Source organism: Cupressus sempervirens, chromosome 5, assembly GCF_028749045.1.
Source record: "Cupressus sempervirens isolate cs-2001-9-10 chromosome 5, ASM2874904v1, whole genome shotgun sequence".
In the NCBI taxonomy this organism is placed as follows: Eukaryota; Viridiplantae; Streptophyta; class Pinopsida; order Cupressales; family Cupressaceae; genus Cupressus; species Cupressus sempervirens.
Window position 1 is genome coordinate 982,151,327 of NC_143122.1, and position 24,443 is coordinate 982,175,769.

Genomic DNA, 24,443 nt, shown 5'->3' on the forward strand with positions numbered 1-24,443 from the left:
AAGGATGTATTGGTTCATACCAAGGAAGCATTGGTTCTTATCAAGGAAGAGGCAATTCTTATCCTAGAGGTAGTTTTTGTGGTAATTGTTTCAGATGTGGTAAAGAAGGGTATAGTATGTACATGAAATGCGGGCCTCAAATCCTCACACACACTTCAACATGGTCATTATATGTGAAACCATCCCAGAATGAACATTGAATTGTTTAGCTAAAATAGGTTTACAAATCGACTTGTTGCCTTCTAACTAGAAGGATTGTGCCTTTTCTCTTAGAATAAGAAGCGGACAACTAGACCTCTAGAAAGAAGGATTTTAAGCTATATGAGAATGCAAATTATACTAGATGAAATGCAATTAAGCTAAGAAAATAAAAGAGCATACTATGCTAAATGAATGTATTTTTAAAATCTAGATGATATTATAATGCAAGAAATAAAAGCTATGAAAATGTGAGAAAGATGAGCAAGTATTTCAGCATAAGTTTGATGGAAATTCCAAAGTTCTCTACCTCTGTAATGAGGGATTAGAAGCCTCTTAAATAGAATTCATGAAATCCATCAATGGGCAAGATCAATTGGGATGAACGATCAAGATTAAAAATGAGATTCAATTAGAATGGAAAGTTTCCTTATGAAAAGGAAGTTAATTGATTTCTTTTTTAGTGGAATAACTAATTAACTGATTTAATTCCTTTTCTGATTTTAGTCAACTAAGAGTTTCCATTTCTAAACTAAAGAGAGAATATTGGAGAAGATATTTGATTTAAGGAAATTAAATATGACCTCATAATTGAGTATTCTAAATTGAATAATTAAATTCAACAATTAGAATAAGAATATTTAATTAAATCAAATATATTTAATTCCTTTGTACATTAGCTAAAGAAGTAATTTAATTTAATTAAAGTATAAACACTTATAATTAAATTAAATTTAATCAATAGGTTTAAAGTAGCTACTTTGAGTCAATACTTAGGAGTTACATAAAGAGTGTGATTAATGAAGATTAGAATTTTCTGCATTTGACACGGTCAAGTAGTGAGTATCACAATCAAAATTGCCTATTAAAATAGGACTTAGAAATGATTGAATAGACTAGAATTGGTTTAGCATGGCAATGTGCCAATTTTGGAGTATTACATTTGCCCCTCTTTGAATGAATGTTCAAGCAACACGTTCGATTCAAAGAAATAAGAAGTATGATACATAGATCAAGAAATGAGATTGGTTTCAAAATTGATGATACAAAGGCCAATTGATAAGCTTTTAAAGGTTATCTCTAGAATGGAGCTTAATGTTAGGGAATCCAAATAGAACACCTGAATACCAAGATTGATAAGCTTTTAAAGATTATCTCTAGAATGGAGCTTAATCTTAAGATATCCAGATAGAACACCTAGATGCCTAGATTGACAAGATTTTAAAGATTATCTCTAGAATGGACCTTAATCTTAAAGAATCTAGATAGAACACCTAGATACCTAGATTGACGAGCTTTTAAAGATTATCTCCAAAATGGAGCTTAATCTTAAGGAATCCATATAGAACACCTAGATACCTAGATTGACAAGCTTTTAAAGATTATCTCTAGAATGGAGCTTAATCTTAAGGGATCCAAATAGAACACTTAGATACCTAGATTGATAAGCTTTTAAAGATTATCTCTAGAATGGAGCTTAATCTTAAGGGATCTAGATAGAACACCTAGATACCTAGATTGATAAGCTTTTAAAGGTTATCTACAAAACGAAGTTTAACCTTAAGGTATCCAAATAGAGCACCTAGATACCTAGCCATAAAAGATAGCAAGATCCAACTATGAGTCATAGAATCATCCCCATAATGAGGCTTGATCCTTAGGAGTCGAGGTTTAGACTGTCTCGATACCTATCCATCAAATTTTGATAAAGACTACTATAAGATGTGACCAGCTAATGAAAAGATGAGATAGATGAAAAATGATGCCAAATAGAGGGGAACAAGATGCCCCTAGTGATGAGATGCCCCAAGTGATGAGGACATAAGATTTAGATTGAGTTGAAATTTAGATTCAATGATGTAATCATCCTACCCCCTCGAGAGTGAAATCAAAAGATGACACACCAAAAATATGATATAGAGTGGTATAGTGAGAGATATAGAAGTAATATGTTATTTAGAAGAATATAGAAGAGGTCAGAATTATTAGAAGAAAATTTGGAGTCAATTCAAAGTGATTTTGAAGTCCAGAAGACCAAGTTTGAACAAAGATTGACCAAAGTTGACATGAGTTGACTTTTTCCAAAAATTTTGAAAATTTTGAAGGAAATGTGATTTGAAAAGATTTCAAGATTCACAAAGTATCAAAAAAATAGACTTCACAAGTGTTTGATCACTTTGGTCCCAAAATTTTAAAATGTGTTTTTGAGCTGCTTAAGTGTGTCAGATTTCGAATTTAATCTCGAAAAATGGATTCAAAGCAGCCAAAGTAGCCAAGTGGGTGATGCATCGATCATTTGTGCAGTCATGAAGAACATGATGCTTTGAAGAAGCTAAAAATTCCTCATGACAAAGGATGAAAGTAGATCTGCAATCAAACCATGTGCTTATGCAATTCAACCTTGTGCTAGATGCAACCTTAAACTAGATGCAACCCTAGGTTTGGTTACCAAGCTTCAACAATTATCATCATTGAGCGTATAGCAAAACCTCAGATGTTATATAATCCCCACTAGCATTAAAATCATAAGAATATGAATAGTGTCAACATAAATTAATTACAACAACCAAACAGTATGGTCGGAACAGACCAGTGAAATCTCTAGAAACACATGAAAAAAATGTGTAGCCGTTTTTCTCAACTACAACCATTAAATACACAACCAAATTTATCTCTAGAATGCTCTATAAATTTATTACTCATTTAGCTATAAATAGAATGGTTGAGGCTGGGATATCAGCGCTCAAGTTTGCATTTTCTGAGTTCTTCTATAGTGTTAATTTCTCTGTTTTTGTTCATGGTATCAGAGCTCATGGTCAACGATCCAAGAGTCTGAAGAGCTATGGCTGAAAGATTGTGATTGAGAAGTGTGGAGGATTGATATTCTTTGGTGAGAAAATTGTTGTTTGTGAAAAGGCTGCCCATTACAAAGATGGAATGAAGATTGGTGAATGTTAATTTGTTAAGTAAGCTGAAAAGTGTTAAGTGATTAGCAATTGTTTATGCAGTAGTACATCATATTGTGCATTTGATTACTATTGTGTTCTTCATTCACCATGAGCTCTCAAGGAATCTATGCAATGTGGGCTTAGGAATGTGCACTTTGTGTTGGGTGAAAAGAATAAAATGAGAGATTGAAGGCCTACTATAAAAATGAGAGAAGCCATGAAAAGAAAGAAGCCAAAGTAGAAGTGTGTTTGAGTTAGTGTTGTGTGACACTGTCATTCATAGATTAGAAGCATGTGGAGCATCTCTATGCAAGTGGGAGTGCAAGAGAATGCATACACATGGCATGGAAGATATTGATCATGGACATTTTTATTATGTCTTTGTTTGAAGTATGTGTGTTTGATGTTATTGAATAGTTATTGAAGTTAGTTGTGGTTGTAGCAAGAGAAAGTAGGTTGGATTGGTGGTGAATTGGTTGTCATGATTCAAAGGTCTCTATGTGTGCTGATTGGATAAAAGTATTGGGATTGGGAGTAAAAATTTGTTTGTCTAATTGTGAAGGATATGATGTTCTTGATAGTGGTCTAATATCCCCCAACCAAGTGATGAAAATTGAATTAGTAATGCTTGTTAATGGGCTTGGGCCATGTTAATGTATGGGGTGCATTATCAGTTGTGCCCGACACTCCAAAGGTTTTTGGTTTGTTATATTGATGAACTATGTATGTGAAAAGGATGCCTATAGAACTGGAAAGTATAATGGTTGGGTGCTCATGTATCTCGATAGATGGATTTCTTTTGATATGGACTCAATAATCAGTTTGATGCAAGTAAAGAAGGAGAAAAGCCAAAGTGAGGATAGTTTTCTTATCATGTGAGTTTTTTTTGGTAATCTGAAACCATTTGTGATGTTTTCGCATCACATGAGTTAGTGGTAATCTAAAACCATTTGTAATGTTTGGTGGTCTATTGTAACCACTATTATGTGAGGTTCGTGGTTAGCCAAAACTATTCAAATGTAAAGTTTTTGGTCAGCTAGAAACCATTTGTATTCTGTCTGTTAGGGTTAAGTCGTAAAACTCAAAGTGATTATGATGAGAGAAAACAATATAAATGCAGTAGCATTAGTGGAAGAAATTAAGGGGCAGTGTTGGCAGTATTAATTTCTCCCACCATCCACAGTCACACAACCATCCATAACCACAGACAAACAGCCATCAGTAGTAGACAAGTAGCCTTCCAAAGCCATCCAAGCACCGGCCAATACATCAGCCTCACCATCCAGCATTAATCATATTGCCAACTCTTTCCTATAGCATTAAATATGCATTGTCTTATAAATATAATGGATTGGGCCTATGATCAGTAGAGCCCATTTTGGGTTTCTCCATAGCTTCTCCTCTCTATGGTTTTCTCTCTTGTTTGCTCTATTCTGATTTCTATCATGGTATCAGAGCTCTTTGTTTTCTATTGTTAGCTCTTTGTTTTTGTTCAAATATGACATCTATTCTAGTTTTGTCGGGATTAAATGTAAGCATTTGAGGCACAAGAAGCCAAAATGACCAAAACATTTGTCCCTTTTAATGTAGCAAGTTAACATAAGCATCAAAGCATAAATGCTAGGATGACTAGAATGGTTAATGCATGTAGACACACCAGACACATGAGAGATCCTTCTTATGCTAAGTAGTTAGTAAGTATTTTTTCTACAATGACCCTTGCGTTTGTAACCTAAGATAGAAATGTGCTAGATATACTTGTAGTGATCTATACATTCACTTAGCAGGACAAGTATTAGTATTTACTGTAGCATGAAGAGTTCACCCCAACAAGCAAGGAGAAGAACCAAACTCACTAATTTATCCATATAAAAGGAGTTGAGGTACACATAGCCATCCAATATGAGATGGAGGCTCTTATAGTGGACACCCCTCTTATATGGATGCTTCACATTATTTGGAACTAAAGCACAAACAAAACAAAAAAAAAAAGATCATGCCCCTAATCCTCACTTTCCTCGTCAAAAGAGACATCATCGAGTCACTTGAAGAGACTGATAAAGAAAAATTAAAGCAAACAAAGAAAAGCTTAGTATATCTCAAATAAATTCAGCATTTTCGAGTTCATTTTTTGTGTTATAGGATTAATGTCAAGTGTGAATGTTTAGAACATATATGGAAGAAATCTCTTCAGTAGGAGGAAGATAGTAGACAGACACAATTAGAATAATTGGTGACTAACGTCAAAAGGTCTTCAATAAGAAGAACATTGATAGTAAACTAAGTGATAGTAGATAGACATAGTTAGAACAACTGGTGACTAACACGAGAGATGTTTCATGAGAGGAATCTCTAAGTGATACTAGCAACAATAGATAGACATAGTAAGAACAACTGGTGACTGATGCTAGAGATGTTCCATGAGAGGAATCTCTAAGTGACACTTGCAATAGTAGATAGACATAGTTAGAACAACTAGTGACTGACACCTAAGAGATTATCCGTGAGAGGAATCTCAAAAAGTGACACTATCGATAGTAGGCAGACATAGTTAAAACAATTGGTGACTGATGCTTAAGATATTATCCATGAGAGGAATCTCAAAAGTGACACAAGTGATAGTAGGTAGACATAGTTAGAAAAACTGGTGACTATTGATAGAGAGATCTTCCATGAGAAGAATCTCAAAAAGCGACACTAGTGACAGTAGGCAGACATAGTTAGAACAACCGATGATTATTGCAGGAGATTCCTATAACACTGTAGGGCGTTGCCCCTGAGTTATGACAAGATTGAATCCATGGATACATGATCAAAAGAAACAAATGAAAGTAGGAAAGCAATTGTACATGAGCCTAAAGATGCGCTGTAAGATATAGCATAGGGAACAAGAGGTGCTTGTTTACCAAGTTTTCACTTTCTTGGTAGAAATTCTATTTTTGCTACCACGATGTCTGTTTACAAGTTTCTATCAATGACACTTTTTTGTTGTTCATTTTTTTTGTATTTTTCTCTTCTTCTTTTTGGTATTACCAAGGCACCTATTGCTAATTTTTCACCAGGGTAACAATTTTTTAAAGACTTTTTGCAAATTTTAGATTTTTTTAGGATATTTTCAATTTTTGAGAACTTTTTTAGAGGTTACTAGCTCTCAAGAAGGATTACCTTGATTTTGTTCCAGTGTCTAGCAAGGTGTAGGATGAGATGTAGTAGCAAGTTGGTGGATAAGTGGAGATGGATAGGCAAGGAGTATGAAGCGGTGAATGTTACCCTCAAGGAAAGTCTTCACAAGATTAACCAAGCTAGGGAAAAAGATATAACAATATAATGTCATGGTGTAATGAAGGGTGCCATGTAAGTAATCCAAGAAAAGGACCATGTCAGGAGATTGCTAAGAACTGAGTTTTATTCTTTCTTTCATTGATCAAGACCAAAGGGTTAACTGCATAGGATAGCAAAGTTTGTTATGGAGGTTATGAGTGAATGACTTTGGGAATGAGGACATCTGAAGGATAAGCAAGATCATGATAGGATGTCATGGATGGAAGAATTATACATGATGCCTGTTTACCATGTTTTCATCATGGTATTTATCCAAGGTGCCACAAGTAGTGGTTTTCACTATAGGATGGATTTATTTTTCTTTACTTTTGCTACCAAGGTGCTTGTTTCCAAGTTTTCACCGAGGCACTTTTTTTTCAATTTTTTTTTTGAATTTTTCTCTTTTTAAATTTTTTTATTTTTTTTATAATTTTAGATTTTTTGGAAATAATTCAAGTCTTTTTCAATTTTAATAGTTCTCTTATTGGAAGAATAAATTATGATAATCCAAGACCATAGAAAGGTATGCTCAAAGATGTTGATAGGGTAATGGAAGGGAGATAGTAGAAAAGATATATGGAGGATAAGGTTTTAGGCTATGGACGAGATAAATGGGATGGAAGGATAAAAGGTCGAGTGGATAGGGTATTGAAAGGGATGCACAAGAGGATAAGAAAAAGTGGGCAAGATCAACATTGACACACACCTTGAAGGGTAGTGGAATGATGGAGGAAATATGGATGAAATAGTTTGAGGCTTTGATGTATGAGGTGGTAAAATAATTTTGGAGGGAGATGGAGTGGAAGGCTTCATAATCTTTTGAGGAAGATGGCTGGAAGAAGATGAAGCGGAAGCCTTTGGAAGCTTGAATATCAACTTTGATTTTCTTTCAAAGTTCAAATCTTTTAAGAGATACTTGGAAATCCATATGGATTCATAATTTTTCTTCACTTTTGGATGCTTTAGAGCATATTTCTTCAATGATGGATTTAGGAACCCATATTTTCTTTGATTTTGTTATGTTTCTAGTGGACTTTTGTGGTCTCTTGAATAGTTCTATTTTTGGATTCACATGTCGATTAGAGTAGACATGGTGATCATTTGTAAATGGATTCTCATGTTAATTTTTAAGTTGATCATCCAAATTGCTTCCAAAAGGCTTGGGACTTGTGGATGAAGAAGGTTGATATGGAAGGTTTAGATGGAAAGCTTTATGTGAAGGACTCAAGGATTTGTGTCTTTGTTGATCTTGAGGTAAGGTAGGAGAAGTAGGTAATGAGTTAATAGTTGAATTAGGAGATGGAGGAACATAAGGTCCCAAAATAGATGGAAGTTTTGAAGGCTTTATCTAGATGGATAAGGACCAAGAATAGATTTAGAAGATATAAATGGATAGTGGATATGGATATCAGCATCCTTAGAGTGAACAACATGACCTAGGCCATTAATAGACTCATGAATAAATTTAATAGGAGCAACACCTTTGATAGGAGAACTTAAAGCTTGAGTATAATTTTGAAGTGGATGTGGAGAAGTAGAACAAGAATGGATACTTTGATCTTGACAAGGATTTTTAGATAGCATAGGAAAATTATTTTTCTCATGATCTTCAGTAATCTCATTAGGGATGGTGGAAAGAATATCATAATCTTGCCTAGTATAGAGGCATGATATGGGAGATGAAGGACTATGTGGCTCTTGAGATGAAGGGATGACATCTTGAGGGATGTGTGAGGGTTCTTGATCTTGATATTTAGATTTTTTTAAATCCTCCTAACATGGATCCACTTCTAAGGACAAGGTAGAATGTGGAGTTTTCATGGTAGGCTCTTGAAGAGATAGTGAAGGGCTAGTTGGAGTGGGAATAATAAGAGTAGTAGCACATGAAGATTTTGGATCTTTAGTTTGATTAGTATGGGAAAGGTTTGTAGCTAAGTCAAGATTAGCTTGGGTTCCTTTTAGAGACAGCCCTTGAAGGTAGACATAGTTAATAGCAAAAGAATTAGTTGCTTTGTTTGGTGGGGGTATGTTGGAAAGCTCAAACACTTTAAAAGGTGATGGTATGTTGGAAGAAGTAGAAGTTTCATTTGAACCATTGTTAGACATGGTTTCATGATGTTGATCAAGCTTGAAAATAGCATCTTTGATAGATAAGTTCTTAAGTTTTTGAATTATGCCAACATCAAATAGATCTTGGATTTTATTTTTCAACTCCATGCAATGTGAAGTTTCATGCAGATTATGCACATGATGGCACAATAATTACTCATAAGGAAGACTCTAGCCAAAGTGACTTTAGGAAAAACAATGAGTTTCTTTTGAAGAAGTTCTTCCAAAGTTGATTCATAAGATCTTCCCAAAGGGGTGAAACCATGCTTTGGTTTAGGTTCCCAAGGTTTTTCTTCAAAAATATTTCTAAATTTCTTTGGTTTTTGTGGACTATTTTGAGATGGCTTGGACTCAACATTATAGGAAGGTAAATAATCTCGCAAGGAGAATTTGTTCAATGATGTATCATCTTCCTCCTCCATTCTTTGAAGTTGAGTGTTCATTGATTGGATTTGCTTCTTCATGTTTGCAATAAGTATCTCATCTTCCTCACTAGGAATATCGGATTTAGTGCATTTTTTGTTAGCCATTGCAATGTCTTAGGTTTATGTGAAGCAAAAAAAACTCTCTTCCACCCTTTGTTGCAATAGTCACAAGTAGAAAAAGTTGATAGGTTTAGACTAAGACCACACTTAAAATGTCATCTCAAAGTAGGTGTAAGTGATAGCAAGGGTGATTTTTTCCAAGGCATGAATAGTCAGTGGCTAGATTAACCAAGATATTGACTATCATGATAACAATGGATAAAAACATAGTAGAACAAGTATAATAGTGGAGCAAAGAGACTAGTCCAAATGTGGTTCACAAGTGTTCAACCAAGATAGTTTAGCTTCAGATAGTTGCAAGTAGAGTTGTGTAGCGAGTTTTCTTAACATAAACTAGTGAAGATTCAAGAAGTTAGTAGAGTTGTCATTTTCAAGTAGTTTCTCATCAGATGTTTAACTCACCATTTCAACAGTTTTAACTTGTTTGATATTTATGCAGATTTTGGACTTTGAATACTCAAGCATGCAAAACACATCAATAATCCTATCAAGGCTTTCAACTAAGATATACAAAGACCAACTATGGGGTGTCCTCAATATATATAAGTTGCATGAGGCCCAAACTTGTAGATGAAAAAAAATAATGCCATATAGCCTAGAGGAGACAGTAACCCAAATCTCCACCTTCACTTCCCAAAGGTATAAAGTTCTTTGGGGCTTAGCCAAGAGTAACAAGATTATACTAACAAGAGAGGTCTCTTTTAATTCACCTCTTGATATTTATACTCTACCAGAACACAGAATTAAGATCATCCCAAGGGGTGATGAAATCCCCAAGCAGGCCTCCTAAAAATAAAACAAGTCCATTTATTTCTTGTGCACTCAAAATCACCCAAAGGTGCAAGAGGAGTGAATACGTAAGTGGCCTTGAGGTTTAAAAGACACTCATTCTTTCCTAATGAATCTTTAGATTTTGTATCCTACTCTTGAAGACACTTGTGTTTAACATGCAAGGTTCTTTCCAACTTACAACATTGTCAACATAATAAATTGAGAATTCATCAACAAAAGTAAATCGAGTGTCATCAACATAAGAAATTGATAGGGAAAAGAGCCAATTCCTTTATGCATTCAAGATTGAAAGTATTCATTTTAAGCACCAAAATCCAAATATTTCATCGCAATGGTTCTTTGATCCTTAAGCACTCAAGATTGTGTTGACTAACATGCATTCCAATGAAAATGTGTTCTCTTTAAGACACTCAAGAGTGTGTTTTAGCATTCATTCCAATGAAAAACATGTAGATTTTAATCCATGACATTCAAGATTGAGTTTTTAGCACATTCATTCAAATGAAAGATTTGTCAATTTATTAAGACACTCAAGATTGAATTTGATTGTTTTAGATTTGAAGGCATTCAAGAGTGTGTTTGGATTTTAAATTTAATTGCAACATTCATTCAAAGACAAATGATTAATCATTCAAAGACAAATGATTAATCATTCAAGTTCATTCCTTTCTAATTTAAAATCCTCCCATGTGCTTCCTTTCTCCTTTCCACAAACCTGCAATAATAATAATAAATTGATTAAAACTCACAGATTTGCAGTATGAGTTAAATTTTTTATAAAAATACATTAAAAAATTATTTAAAATAGAATTTGGAACAAAAAAATCAAAATTTTTTACTATTACTCCTCATAGAGTTGTAAACATGGAATTTTTTACTGTTACTCCTCATAGAGTCGCAAACATGTAATAAAATTTTTAGATTAAAATTTTGTGATTTGTGTCATAAATTAATTTATTTTATGAAAAAAATCATAAAGAAATTTGTTAAAAATAGATGTTTGATCAGAAAAATTTGAAAATTTTACTGGAAGCTCTTGAAATTGTCTCAAATTTGCAATAAAATTTCTAGATTAAAATTTCATTATTTGATTTATAAATGATTTTTTTATAAAAAAATCATAAGAAAATTATTAAAAATAGATTTTTGTTTAGAAAAAACTGAAATTTTTTCTATTTTATTTTATTTTTATTTTTTTTAAGACTGCAGGAATCGATGCAACACGGCCCCCCTATAAACTGCAGTGCACCTGGTAAACTTTTTAACGTGACCGGTAGCGCTGGTGCAACATGCCCACCGGTACCACAAGAATGGGGGAGACTAGAACCCGTGACCAACCTCCTGCAACAGTGAAGATTTAGCCAACCGAGCTAGGGCCCCCGCCCTAAAAAAAAAAAAAAAATTGTTTTTTTTTCTTGTTTTTCCTATGAGTTGCACACATCCATATAAACCTACAAAAAATATTTTATTATTCAGTTCAATGTTTTGTGCCAAAAAAAAATTTCTCATGAAAAATAACATTAAAATTTCTAAAAATGGAAAATCAACTCAAAAACTCTAATTTTTTTGGAGTTGTGCATGTACACATAAATCTATAGAAAAAAATCATTTCCCAATTTGTTCATTTGATCTCAAAATGATTTTTTTAATGAAAAAATCATAAAAAACATAAAAAAATAAAAAAATAAAAAAAATCAATCCAACAAAATCTAATTTTTTATTTTTATTTCTGAAAACATCAAGGTAAACCTGAAACAAATTTCATTAATAATTTCTCTGTCTTTTAGGAGATATGAAAAAATCTTGAAAAACTTGCAAGCAAAAGTTAATTAGCATCTGAAAAAGTGAGAATTTGAGGCTAAATATCAAATTCAGCCCCACGGTGGGCACCAAAAATATGTACATGAAATGCGGGCCTTGGATCCTCACACACACTTCAACGTGGTCATTATATGTGAAACCATCCCAGAATGAACATTGAATTGTTTATCTAAAATAGTTTGACAAATCGACATGTTACCTTCTAACTAGAAGGATTATGCCTTTGCTCTCAAAATGAGAAGCGGCCAACCAAACCTTTAGAATGAAGTATTTTAAGCTATATGAGAATGCAAATTATACTAGATGAAATGCAATTAAGCTAAGAAAATAAAAGAGCATACTATGCTAAATGAATGCATTTTTAAAATCTAGATCATATTATAATGCAAGAAATAAAAGCTATGAAAATGTAAGCAAGATGAGCAAGTATTCCAACATAAGTTCAATGCAAATTCCAAAATTCTCTACCTCTATAATGAGGGATTAGAAGCCTCTTAAATAGAATTCTCGAAATCCATCACTGGTCAAGATTAATTGGGATGAACGGTCGAGATTAGAAATGAGATTCAACTAGAATGGAAAGTTTCCTTATGAAAAGGAAGTTAATTGATTTCTTTTTTAGTGGAATAAGGAATTAACTGATTTAATTCATTTTCTAATTTTAGTCAATTGAGAGTTTCCATTTCTAAATTGAAGAGAGAATATTGGAGAAGATATTTGATTTAAGGAAATTAAATATGACCTCATAATTGAGTATTCTAAATTGAATAATTAAATTCAACAATTAGAATAAGAATATTTAATTAAATCAAATATATTTCATTCCTTTGTACACTAGCTAAAGAAGTAATTTACTTTAATTAAATTATAAACTCTTATAATTTAATTTAATTTAATCAATAGGTTTAATGTAGCTAATTTGAGTCAATACTTAGGAATTAAATAAAGAGTGTGATTAATACAGATTAGGATTTTCTGCATTTGACACTTAGGTCAAGTAGCAAGTATCAGAATCAAAATTGCCTAGTAAAATAGGACTTAGAAATGATTGAATAGACCAGAATTGGTTTAGCATGGCAATGTGCCAATTTTGGGGTATTACATATAGATATTTTGAATGTAGATCCTCTAAAAGTGGGCAAGGTAATAGAAATGTTGTGATTCAAGGAGACATTGAGAGTTCATCATGTGGACCTGAGGCTGGTGAAGATCTAAAGGTGAGAAGAACCTTATGTAATAAGGGAAGTGATGAGGAACATGTTTTAAGGAGAAGTCTTTTCAGGACCAGATGTAAGATGGTTGGTTCTACAAATTTGGCATCAGAAGATTTGGTTACAAAGTTGTAGTTGTAGAGGCTAAAGCATCCCAAACTCTATAATGTTTCATGGATCAAAGATGACCACAAGATATTGATAAGTTAGCAATGCATTGTGAAGTTAAAGATTGGACATTACTTCAATGAAGTGTTGTGTGATATTATGCCTATGGATTGTTCTCATATTTTGTTGGGTAGACTTTGGCAATATTATAGATGTGATGTACATGATGGAAGATTGAATCAATATACTCCTTGGGTGAATGGGAAGAAGTAAATATTGCTACCTTTGATTGAAAGTCTAGATGAGGTTAGTTGTACTACAATAAAAGTTTGCATGATTAATGGGAAACAATTTGAAAAAGAAGTGAAGAAGAATCTGGTTTGTTTTGCTATAGTTCCTAGAGGACGAGCACTGCTAATAATGACTGAGTGATAGCAGATAGTGGTAGCTGAGTACCAAAAGAAATTACAAAATTGTTGAATAAGTATAAAGACATTATTGCTGAAGATGTTCCTGATAGTTTACTATCATTAAGAAGTATAAGTCATTGTATGGATCTGATTCCTAAAGCTAGTTTTCCGAACAAAGCATCATATAGATTGACACCTACAAAGAATGAAGAACCTAACAGGAAAGTGCACTAGTTGTTGAAAAAGGGATTAATCAGAGAAAGTTTGAGTCCATTTGATATACCTATTGTTTTGGCACCTAAGAAGAATGGAGAATGAAGGATGTGTATTGAGTCTAGAGTTATTAACAAGATCATAGTGAGATATAGATTTCCTATGCTGAAGATGGATGGCATAATGGATTATTTGTGTGGAGCAAAGTATTTTACCAAAATTGATTTGAAGAGTGGCTATCATCATATCAGAATTAGAGAAGGTGATGAATGGAATGCTACTTTCAAGACAAAAGATGGTTTGTATGAATGGTTGGTTATGCCTTTTAGTTTGACTAATACACCTAATACCTTCATGAGATTGATGAATGAACTTCTTAAAATATTTTTGGATAAGTTTGTGATTGTTTGTTTGGATGATATTTTGATATTCAATAAGATTAAGGTAGAACACCTTGAGCATGTTGGACAAGTATTGTAGAGATTGAAAGAAGAAAATTTGTTGATTAATATGAAAATGTGTTCTTTTGTGCAAGAAGAGATTGTGTATTTGGAATTTGTGATTTTAGCTGATGGTTTGAAGATGGATCCTAAGAAGGTTAAAGCAATTTTGGAATGGCCTACACCTAAGAATATGGGTGAGGTAAGATAATTTCATGGTTTGACTTATTTCTATAGAAAGTTCATAAGAAATTTCAGTTCTATTTGTAGTGCTATGACTGAGACAATGAGCGGAGATAAAAAGAAATTCAAGTGGACACATGGAGCTGATAAGAGTTTGGAGACTTTGAAACAAAAGACTGTTCAGTGATGGGGGACACAACCCAAGCACAGAATGGACACAACAGAAAAGGGGAAATTATATTAACTGAGAAAATAAGCTAGTACAAACAGTACAGAGAAAATAAACTTCAAAACATGCCCTAAGGGCTTACAATAGCATAAATCTGGAGATAATTTCTCCTTTCAGTACCTCCTCTCAAACTCCACTCCGAACTGTCTTTTACAATGCCAAGAATCTCCTTAAATAGACCCCGGAGGGTTAAGGACTAGGAATACATTCTAGAAAGTGCTAGTAGGCATCCACCAACCAAATAGAAGGCTCTAGAAGCTGCGTTAGAAGTCGACGCAAATCTAGAAGAATCCAGAAATGGTAATCAAACTTCCGGGAGGCATAACTTTTGAACCGTAGCTCCGATTGACGAATCGTTTACATTTTCGGAAAGCTCTTGAAGTGCTCTATAGCCCTATGGACCAGCTTTGCTCGTCCCCCATTTTTTGGCCCTTTTTGAGGTCATTTAATGCCCCTAACCTGACTCTGAAACATTCTTAGGAGGTCTCCAAAACTCAAAAAACTGCAATAACTTTCAAACCGTGGGGCCTTTTGACCTGATTCTTTTTCTGGAATGCTCTAAATCACAATTACATTCATCTGGCCAATTCACACCTTCTAGTTTACCAAAATAATGGCCCAATTACATATTCCTATTTTTTCGAAATTTACTAGCACACTGATAGTGGAACTGTGAGAGTTGGAAACTTTATTTGACCCAAATGGGTGTCCAAAAATGAAAACACATAAAATAGAAACTAAGTCTAAGTACATTTTTTTGGGTGACACAGGATTGCCCTTATACCTCTGGATGCTCCTGCATCATTGAGTTACCTATATTGGTTTTGCCTAATTTTAATAAGGTATTTCAAGTTGAATGTGATGCAAGAGGTAGTGCAATAAGAGCTATACTAAGTCAAGAATGTAAACATGTTGCTTTCTTTAGTGAGAAGTTGAATGATGCTAAAAGGAAGTATTATGCGTATGATTAAGAATTTTATGTTATTGTCCAAGCTTTGAAGAGATGGAGACATCATTTGATTCCTAAGAATGTTATGTTGTAAACTAATCATAAATATTTACAGTACTTGGGAAGTCAACATAAATTGAATCAGAGACATATGAAGTGGGTTGAGTATTTAGAGAGTTTTAGATTTGTGATTAAGCATAAGAGTGAAGTTACAAAGTTGCTAATGCATCAAGTAGAAGATGTTCTTTGCTAACTAAAATAAAGGTTAAAGTTCTTGGTTTTGATGAAATGAAATAGTTTTATGATATTGACCCTAATTTTTCTAAGGCATGGAGAGAGTGTAGAGCACCAAATCTGATAGATCACATCAACAAGTATGATAAATATTTCATTCAAGAAGGCATGTTGTTCAAAGGTATTCAGTTGTCTATCCCTAGAAAATATTGAATTTTCTAAAGGAGAAGTATTATTGGCCACAAATGTATAAAGATGTTTAGAAATTTGTGAAGAGTTGTGGAGTCTGTCAAGTTACAAAAGGAGTAAGCCAGAAATTTTAGATTGTATACACCTATTTTTATTCCTAAGAAACATTGGAGTTACATTAGTATGGATTTTGTTCTTGGATTGCCTAAGACAACAAAGGGGTATGATTCTATATTTATTGTAGTGGATAGATTTTCTAAGATGGCTCATTTTATACCATGTAAGAAGATATCGGATGCTAAGCATGTTGCTGAACTTTTCTTCAAAGAGATTGTTAGATTGCATGGATTACTAAGAAGTATTATTTCTGACAAAGACAATAAGTTTTTTTGGATATTTTTGGAAGACTTTGCAAAAGAAGATGGGTACTAAGTTGAAATTTTAGTTCTACATTCCATCCGCAGACTAATAGACAGAAAGAGGTTGTGAATAGAAGCTTGGGTAATTTGTTGAGATGGTTAGATGGGAATAAGCCAAGTAATTGGGAGATGGTATTAGCATAAGCTAAATTTGCATATAATAATTCTTTGAATAGAATTATAGGAAAAACACCTTTTGAGATTGTTACTAGAATGAAGCCTAGAGGATTATCACATTTAAGAGATGTTGTTGGTGAAGAGAAGAGAAGTATTGCAGGAGAACAATTTGCTAATATTATGGAGTCTTTGCATAAGGAAGTGAAGTTGAAGTTGGAACAAAGTAATCAGAAGTATAAGGAGAATGCTAATAAGTCTAGAAGACATCATGTTTTTGAAGTTGGCAATGAGGTGATGGTTCATTTGAAGAAAGGAAGATTTTTGGTTGGAAGTTTGGACCTTGTAAGATCTTGAAGAAATTTGATAGTGGAAATGCTTATGAAGTTGAGTTACCTGATGACATGGATATATCTCCTATATTCAATGTTGTTGATCTGTATAAGTACAATGAGTTAGATAATGAATATGTTGTTCCTAATGATTATCCTAAAAAGTATATTGAAGAGGTTGAATAGATATTGGATCAGAGAGTTGGTAAAATCACAAGAGGAAAGGACTATTATGAATATTTGGGAAAGTGAAAGAACAAACCTATGGAAGACGCTTCATGGATCTCTAAATCTAAGTTACATTTAGCTTAGGTTGTGAAACCTCGATGATTCAAGAGAATCATTTTTTCCAACCCTAGTTGTCTGATGTAGGAGCATCCTGGGTTGCACTGCTATCCTACTTGTTTTTAGTTTTGAGCCATTTCTACCCTACTGTTGGAATTGTATTTTTTGATTTTTGGGTGCCCGTTGCAAGTTGTGTAACTAATTTTCCACAATGAATTAGAGGATACAAAGTTCAAGGATTGAAGAGAGCCTAGATTACTATCTTTAAGGTTGTAAGTCTTAATTCATTATAAGTTGGGAGATATGGCAATTCTCCCAGAGTATTGATTTCTAGCAGTTTGCACGATGGGTTTTTATGCATGACTTTCAAGATGAATCCAAATATATCCTTAATGAATCAGCGTTAATGAGCTTAAGCAGTTGTGGAGGACCTAAATTACTACATTTTATTTGAAGCACAAGGTCTAATTCAATCAAAGCTATGAGATATTGTGACTTTTCTCAAGTATTGATTTTTAGACATTTAATTTCTGTTAGAGGCCGACCTGTGGCTCTTCAAGTATTTAATGTTGGGTTTATTTATTTTTTAGCATTTTGGGCCAATTTGTGGCTTAGATTGGTATAAGTAGGGGATCCTATGTAGAGGCTTGAGCATAATTTTTGGTAGAGGAGTCTTAGATGGAGCAGCTTGGAGGTAGAAGTTTGCATATGTATCTGGAAATCTAAACTTGAAGCTAGATCTTGGGTTTGAATGTTTTTTTATCAGACCATAACCCAGAAGGCCTTATAGTTGGGCATGTATGATAATATTTTCATGAATGAATAAATATTATTATCCTCTCTATCTCTGGTGTTGTTCTCTTCTATGTTTTATTCTATTGTGTTAAGTGTTGCAAGGTGGTTTAGGTAGCTAAGTGTGCCAATTGGCCTTAGTTACTCTCACACCCTCCCCTACATTAATTCTTGACTCTTTCTTCATTGAGGTCTAGTGATTTGGCATTACTTCTCTCAATTTATCTATGTCTAGAAATATATTTCCAAGATTCTCAATGAGAGGGGGACCTTGGGCCTTTAATTCATTTATCTACGCATGAACAACTTGACCAAATTGCATTTCTTATTGTAGATTGAGCAATAAATTCTTGTTCTCCTCTACACTTGGGTCAAATGTACTTGTAGATGTTTTTCCAACTTCAGCTTTGAATTAATCTATTAATTCTCTATTTGAGGATTTCAATACCTCTTTCTTTGATCTTAACTCCTTATATTTGTCTTTAATCTTTATATTTTGTTGATTTCTAGATGTTGAACATAGAATCATACACTAGAATGCCCATGTCAACAGTTCTGATCTAAAAATTATTAGGAGTTAACTCACGCAACTTTCCCTCCTTCTAAGGTTCTAAAATCTCCACTAGCATCTATCTCATAGAATAATTTGTTGCCAATGTTGCTACTATTTTTTTGCTTTTTCACCACCTTTGACATTGGCTAAGATTGAGTTACTTATACAATAAGGTTTTTAGGTGGAGAACTTTTCTCACATCTCCTTTTCTTCCTATCGATGGTCTCTTCCAACCACAACTCAATTGAAAGGATATTGAGTGTTGATTGTAGAGGTTTTTGATCAAAGAGCTTCTTTGAAGTTGGGGGTGTCATTTTGTTGTGGCTAGCAAATGGAAAGGTAGTTTCTTTAGTAACTAAGAGGGATAGAGTATTACCTTGCTAAGATTCTTCCTGCTCTTGATCATCCATAGGGTTATTGTCACCATCAAGATTGATGACATGCATAAGGGAGGAATCCTTGACTATTGATTTCTTCTTGTCCTTTTCTTTATGTTTCTCTACCTCTTTATCTCCAAACTTTTTGGTATCTAGCAGAGATCCTTCTCCATAAGTTCGAGGTGTAATCACCCAAAAATGGTCATCTAGATTATGAGCCCCCTCTCTAGAATTTTTGCATAAAATATCTAATGCTTATCCTTGGTCAAATCTCCACAAATACATTTATGTGATTTTATCCTATAGTTTGACCACTTCATCCTAAGTTCATATTTAATTAAAAGAACATGTCCCCCTTTTAAGTAAATAAAATTTTTGACTCATATCTTATCCTAAGTTGCACGCACAAAAATATTTCCCTTATTTGAAAATAAAAGAAAAGACATTTTTGTCCCACGTGGGGGACAAAAGTCAACTCTTCATCATGATTGGTGGAAATGCTTGTGCACATGGATCACTCCCACTTTCAAACTCTACCCTTGATCACATGCATCTTGCCTCATGATCTCTATCATCCATTTCTCTTTAAAAGCAAGTACTCTCTCCTCACATCAAAAACTCCACTCTTTTACTAATGTTATGATACGAGATTGAAGATCTCATACTTGTGGAGCTCTTCTTCTTCTATATTCTATTCTTCATTCTTCATGCTTCTCATTCATTCTAGTTTCTCTCCATACTTATAGATTAAATCATCTAGTCTAAATAGAGGTTGTAATACTTATTTTCTAGTTTAACTTGGATTCTACTTTCTCTCATTTAGCTTTCATTTGCATTATGTTCATTCTAGATTCTTGGATGTTAGCATTCTTGTTTTCATCTTTGAATCTCTCATTCTATGGTGCACCTTGCAAGGGTTGCATGATTTGGCTCATTTGAGAGCTACTATCTCATAGCCTTTTCATGTCATAGATAGAGAGCTATAAGCCATCCCTTGAGATGTCCTCTTTCATGGGTAATCTCAAGAGTAATCATTTATAGAGGAATCCTTGACTATTGATTTATCCTTCTCATTTTCTTTATCTTTATTTGATGTAGTAGCATCCTGGGTTGCCTTGTTATCCTGCTCATTTTTGTTCATTCTGCAAGGTGGTGTTGAGTTATTGTAGCACTTAGTTGGTGTTGAGTTACTGTAGCACTTAGTTGGTGCCGAGTTACTGTAACACTCAGTTGGTGCTAAGTTACTATAGCAATTAGTTGGTGCCAAGTTACTTTAGCAATCTAGTGTTGACCAAGTATTCCTTCAGATGTCGAGTTACACAATGTATGTCAAGTAACTCTTCATGTGTCGAGTTAACCAAAGTATGCCAAGTGAACCTTCATGTGTTGAGTTTTCTTTTTTATGTGGAGTGTCAGCATTTGGATATGATTTCTACGAACTAACTTGCATGATTTATTCCAATCACAATATTTATGTTAAGATCTTTTCCTAGGATGTGTCTAGATTATTGTTGGGTTGGCTTTCCTCTTATGCAATGTTCCAGAATGATCTGTAAGCCATTTTGGCAAGTATATATAGAGTGTTTAGGCTTAGATTTAGACAAGTTTTTTTTGAAGAGGAATTATGGAGAGCAGACTTAGAAGTGTGATTTTGTTGTTGGATCTTTGAATGTGAATGTATTTGTATTTGGTCGTAACCCATAAGGCCTTATAGTTGGGAATGTATAAAGATATTTTGATGAATCAATAAAAGTATTTCACTTTTCTTCCTCCTTTGGTTGTTGTTTTTCTTATTTGCTTTCTTTTTGTTAACTCTTGCAAGGTTCTTTAGATAGTTGGGTGAGCCTTTGGCCCTAGTTATTCAGCCTTTGCTTGCGTCATTATTTGCCTCTTTATCTCCAAATTTTCTAGTATCTAGTAGAGATCCTTCTCCATAGGTTCAAGGAATTTGTATATTCTTCTTAGGAGGTTGGTCTCTATTGGAAGCATAAATTCTAATGATACTTCTATGGGGGAGTATTGCATAAACATGATTAGATCATTATCATTATGATAAGTTACATTCATGATTATGTTTGTCATTGATGTCAACATAGCAATTTTCTATGGTATCTAATAGAAGAACAATGATAAATATTTAAAGGAGATACTACTAAGTGTCTAGTATATGCAACTAACCTCAAAAGCATAAGATATTAAGTCTGGAAGAAGTTATACAATTTTTTGTGAAGACTATTCTGAGATAGAGTTTACAAAGGCATGTTATGGTAAACTTGTTATATCTCTTAGCAAAATTGATATTCTAAGAAGTTGAAGTTAAAGATGTATAGAAGACATTCTAGAGATGACGTGGCTAAGCTCACTCATCATGATATCACACATACAAAAAATTATTCAAGTTACACGGTGAAAGATTAATGTTAAGTGTAGCATGTTCTTAGTGAGGTCCTACAATAATTAATAAAGTAGGTGTAATATCCAACTCAAGGAATTATTTTATGGATTCAACATTAAAGAAGGACATTTTTCTTTATCATGTAAGGAGTTTATGAATGATTTCAAGAAGCATGGACAGTGGAATATGAAGATAAGTAGAGCAAAGTGAAGTTGGAGAAAACTTCATTGCTAAGATCCAAGGTTTGATATTTGGATGTGAGCTTCATGACCTCATCTACACGGTCTGACAATGATTGGTCAGGTTGACATGATAGAGAAAAGATGTTAAAGCACAGTATAGACAATTATTTTGCAAGGAATAGTTGAGATATCAATTCGATAGTGAGTTCAATGGTCTTACCCCAGAAGCTTTTTGGACAGTGGGTCTTTCTGTCTTCTACAGCTCATAACAGGGTTGGCACAACTCCTAATAGGGTTGGAATCTCCTAACAGGGACTCATATGTACTAAATGTTGTAATAGACTCCTAATAGGGTCCATCCTTTAACAAGGAATATTTATATTAGTACATCATCTTGTGGGCATCTTTCCCACTGGGGTTTTCCCTCTAATCAAGGGTTTCCCTAGTTAACAAATATGGTGTAAATGTGTATGTGCATCTTGTTATGGTTATTGTTTACTTTGATTGAATGGTTAAGATTAATTAAGTTTGATAATTGTTTTAATTGGATAACTGATTCAACGCCCCCCGCCACCCCCTCCCCCTCCCCCTCCCCCTCCCGCCCACTCAATTATCTTGGTGGACTATTGTTTCTAAAAATTGGTATCAAAGCATCAAGTCCTTGAAGATAAAGTTTAACAACTTTGGGAGATCCATGGTGAACATATTCATAAAGGATAGTCTGAAGTTTGATGGAACAAATTATGACAGGTGGAAGGAAATGATGAAGACAGATCTATTGTGTATGGGTCCAAGATATTGGATCTTGAAAAAATAAAAAAAGATAATTATTGTTGAAAGTCGTTTGGAAACATGTACTGAGGAAGAGAGAGAACTTTTCATGTGTGACATGAGAGCTAGAGAAGCACTATTTTGTACACTTCCTGAAATTGAGTATAACTAGGTAAAATCACTTAATACTTCTCATAAAATTTGGAAAGCTTTGGAAAATAGTTTTGAAGGTGATAAACATTCTAAGAAATTTGGAAAGCTTTGGAAAATAGTTTTGAAGGTGATGAACATTCTAAGAAATTTGAATAGCATTGGAAAATCCTACTACACAATTTGCAAGGAGTGCGTATTGGAAAATCATACCATAACTTCTTTTCCCAGTAAGAAGTTTACTAATACAGAAAAGTTAGATATTGTACACATGGATCTTAGTGGTCCTATGAAGACTAAAGGATTCTATGGTGAAAGGTATTTCATGATTATTGTTGATGACTTTTCTAGAATGATGTGGGTTGCATTTCTTAATGAAAAATTTGAGGCATTTGATAAGGTCAAGATATTCAAGAATAGAGTTGAGAATGAATCTGGAATGAAGATTAAATGTTTAAGATTAGATAGGGGAGGAGAGATTATTTCAAATGAGTTTTTCCAAGAACCCTTGAACAAAATGGAATTGCAGAGAGAAGAAACATGTTAGTAACAGAGGCAGCAAGAGCTATGTTAGCTAAGAATGATGTATCCAAGATTTTTTGGAGAGAAGTTGTGAATATAACAGTCTACACTATGAACAAAGTGCAAGTCAGGAAAGACACAAACAAGATCCCTTATGAACTATGGTTTGGTCACTCACCTACAGTTAAGTATTTCAAAACTTTTGGTAGCAAATGTTACATCAATAGAGATGATGATGTTGGTGAATTTGATGCTAGAAGTGATGAAGGTATGTTTCTTGGTTGTTCATTGAAAAGTAGAGCTTATAGATGTTATAATATGAGAACTAAGACTATTATTGAAAGTGCAAATGTAAGAGTTGATGAGAAATTTAGGAACAAGATGAATGAACAAGGTCAAGTTGTAAGGAACATAGAAATATTGGTATGTAAAGGTTACTCACAGCAAAAAGGAATAGACTATGATGAAACCTATGCTCCTATGGAAAGAATAGAAGCAAAAAGGTTATTCTTAACCTATGCAACACATAAGAGACTCAAAGTGTATCAGATGGATGTCAAGTTAGCATTTTTGAATAGGGAGCTTGAAGAAGAGGTATACATAGAATAGCCTGAAGGTTTTCCTTTAACAGATGATAAAGACATGGTATGTAGACTAAAGAAATCATTGTATGGCTTAAAATAAGCACCCAGAACTTGGTATGCAAGGTTGGACAAGCATTTAACAAAGCTTGGATTTAGCAAAGGTATGACAAAAAATAATCTATACTAGAAAGAAATAGATGATGGATTGATGATTTTGGTATTATTTTTTGATGATATCATATTTGGAGGAAATAATGATGAAAGTGACAAATTTGTAAAAGAAATGAAGAAGGAATTTGAAATGAGCATGATAGGAGAGATGAATTACTTCCTAGGATTATAGATTGTGCAAGATAAAGAAGGAATCTTTATTTCTTAGACTAAGTATTTGAAAGATCTACTGAAAAGGTTTGGTTTGGAAACATATAAACTAGTTGGAACACCTATGGTAACTAGACACAAGTTATCTATAAAGGATGAGATACCTACTGTTGAGCAGAAGAATTACAGACCTATGATTGGAGGGTTGCAATATCTAACTCATGTAAGACCAGATATAGCTAATGCAGTTGGAATTATTGTGAGACTTCAAGTTGGTCCCAAAGAAGCACATTATGCAGTAGTCAAAAGGATATTTAGATACTTGAAAGGAACACCAAAGTTTGGATTGTGGTATGACAAATCTAATGATTTCACTCTATATGCTTATACTGATGTTGATTAGGTAGGAAGTATGGGTGACAGAAAGAGCACGATTGATGGAGCCTTATTTCTTGGAGGAAGATTGGTTTCTTGGTTAAGCAAGAAGTAGGACTATACATCAGAAAGTATAATAGAAGCAAAATATGTTGCAGTAACAAAAAATTGTAATCAAGTTGTTTGGATGAAGCGAATGTTGAAGGATATAAGGATAGAATTTAGTGAACCTATTGTCATACATTGTAATAACACAAGCACAATGAATATCTCTAAGAATCCAGTGTTGCATTCTATGACTAAGCACATTTCTATCAAATATAACATGTCAAGGGAGAAAGTTGCAAAAAAGGAAATTAGATTAGAGTATG

The 24,443-nt window shown here is 33.7% G+C and overlaps 1 long non-coding RNA gene across 1 annotated transcript in view; it reads right to left on the minus strand.

Annotated features, from left to right (window-relative positions):
• Positions 1 to 10,409: 10,409 nt before the first annotated feature.
• The window catches only part of LOC149559220 (uncharacterized), a 163,324-nt gene continuing 149,290 nt past the window's right edge, over positions 10,410 to 24,443 (minus strand). Inside the window, exon 4 of the long non-coding RNA XR_016365125.1 lies at positions 10,410 to 10,628. This is a non-coding gene — a long non-coding RNA (uncharacterized LOC149559220). The remainder of the gene's footprint in view (positions 10,629 to 24,443) is intronic.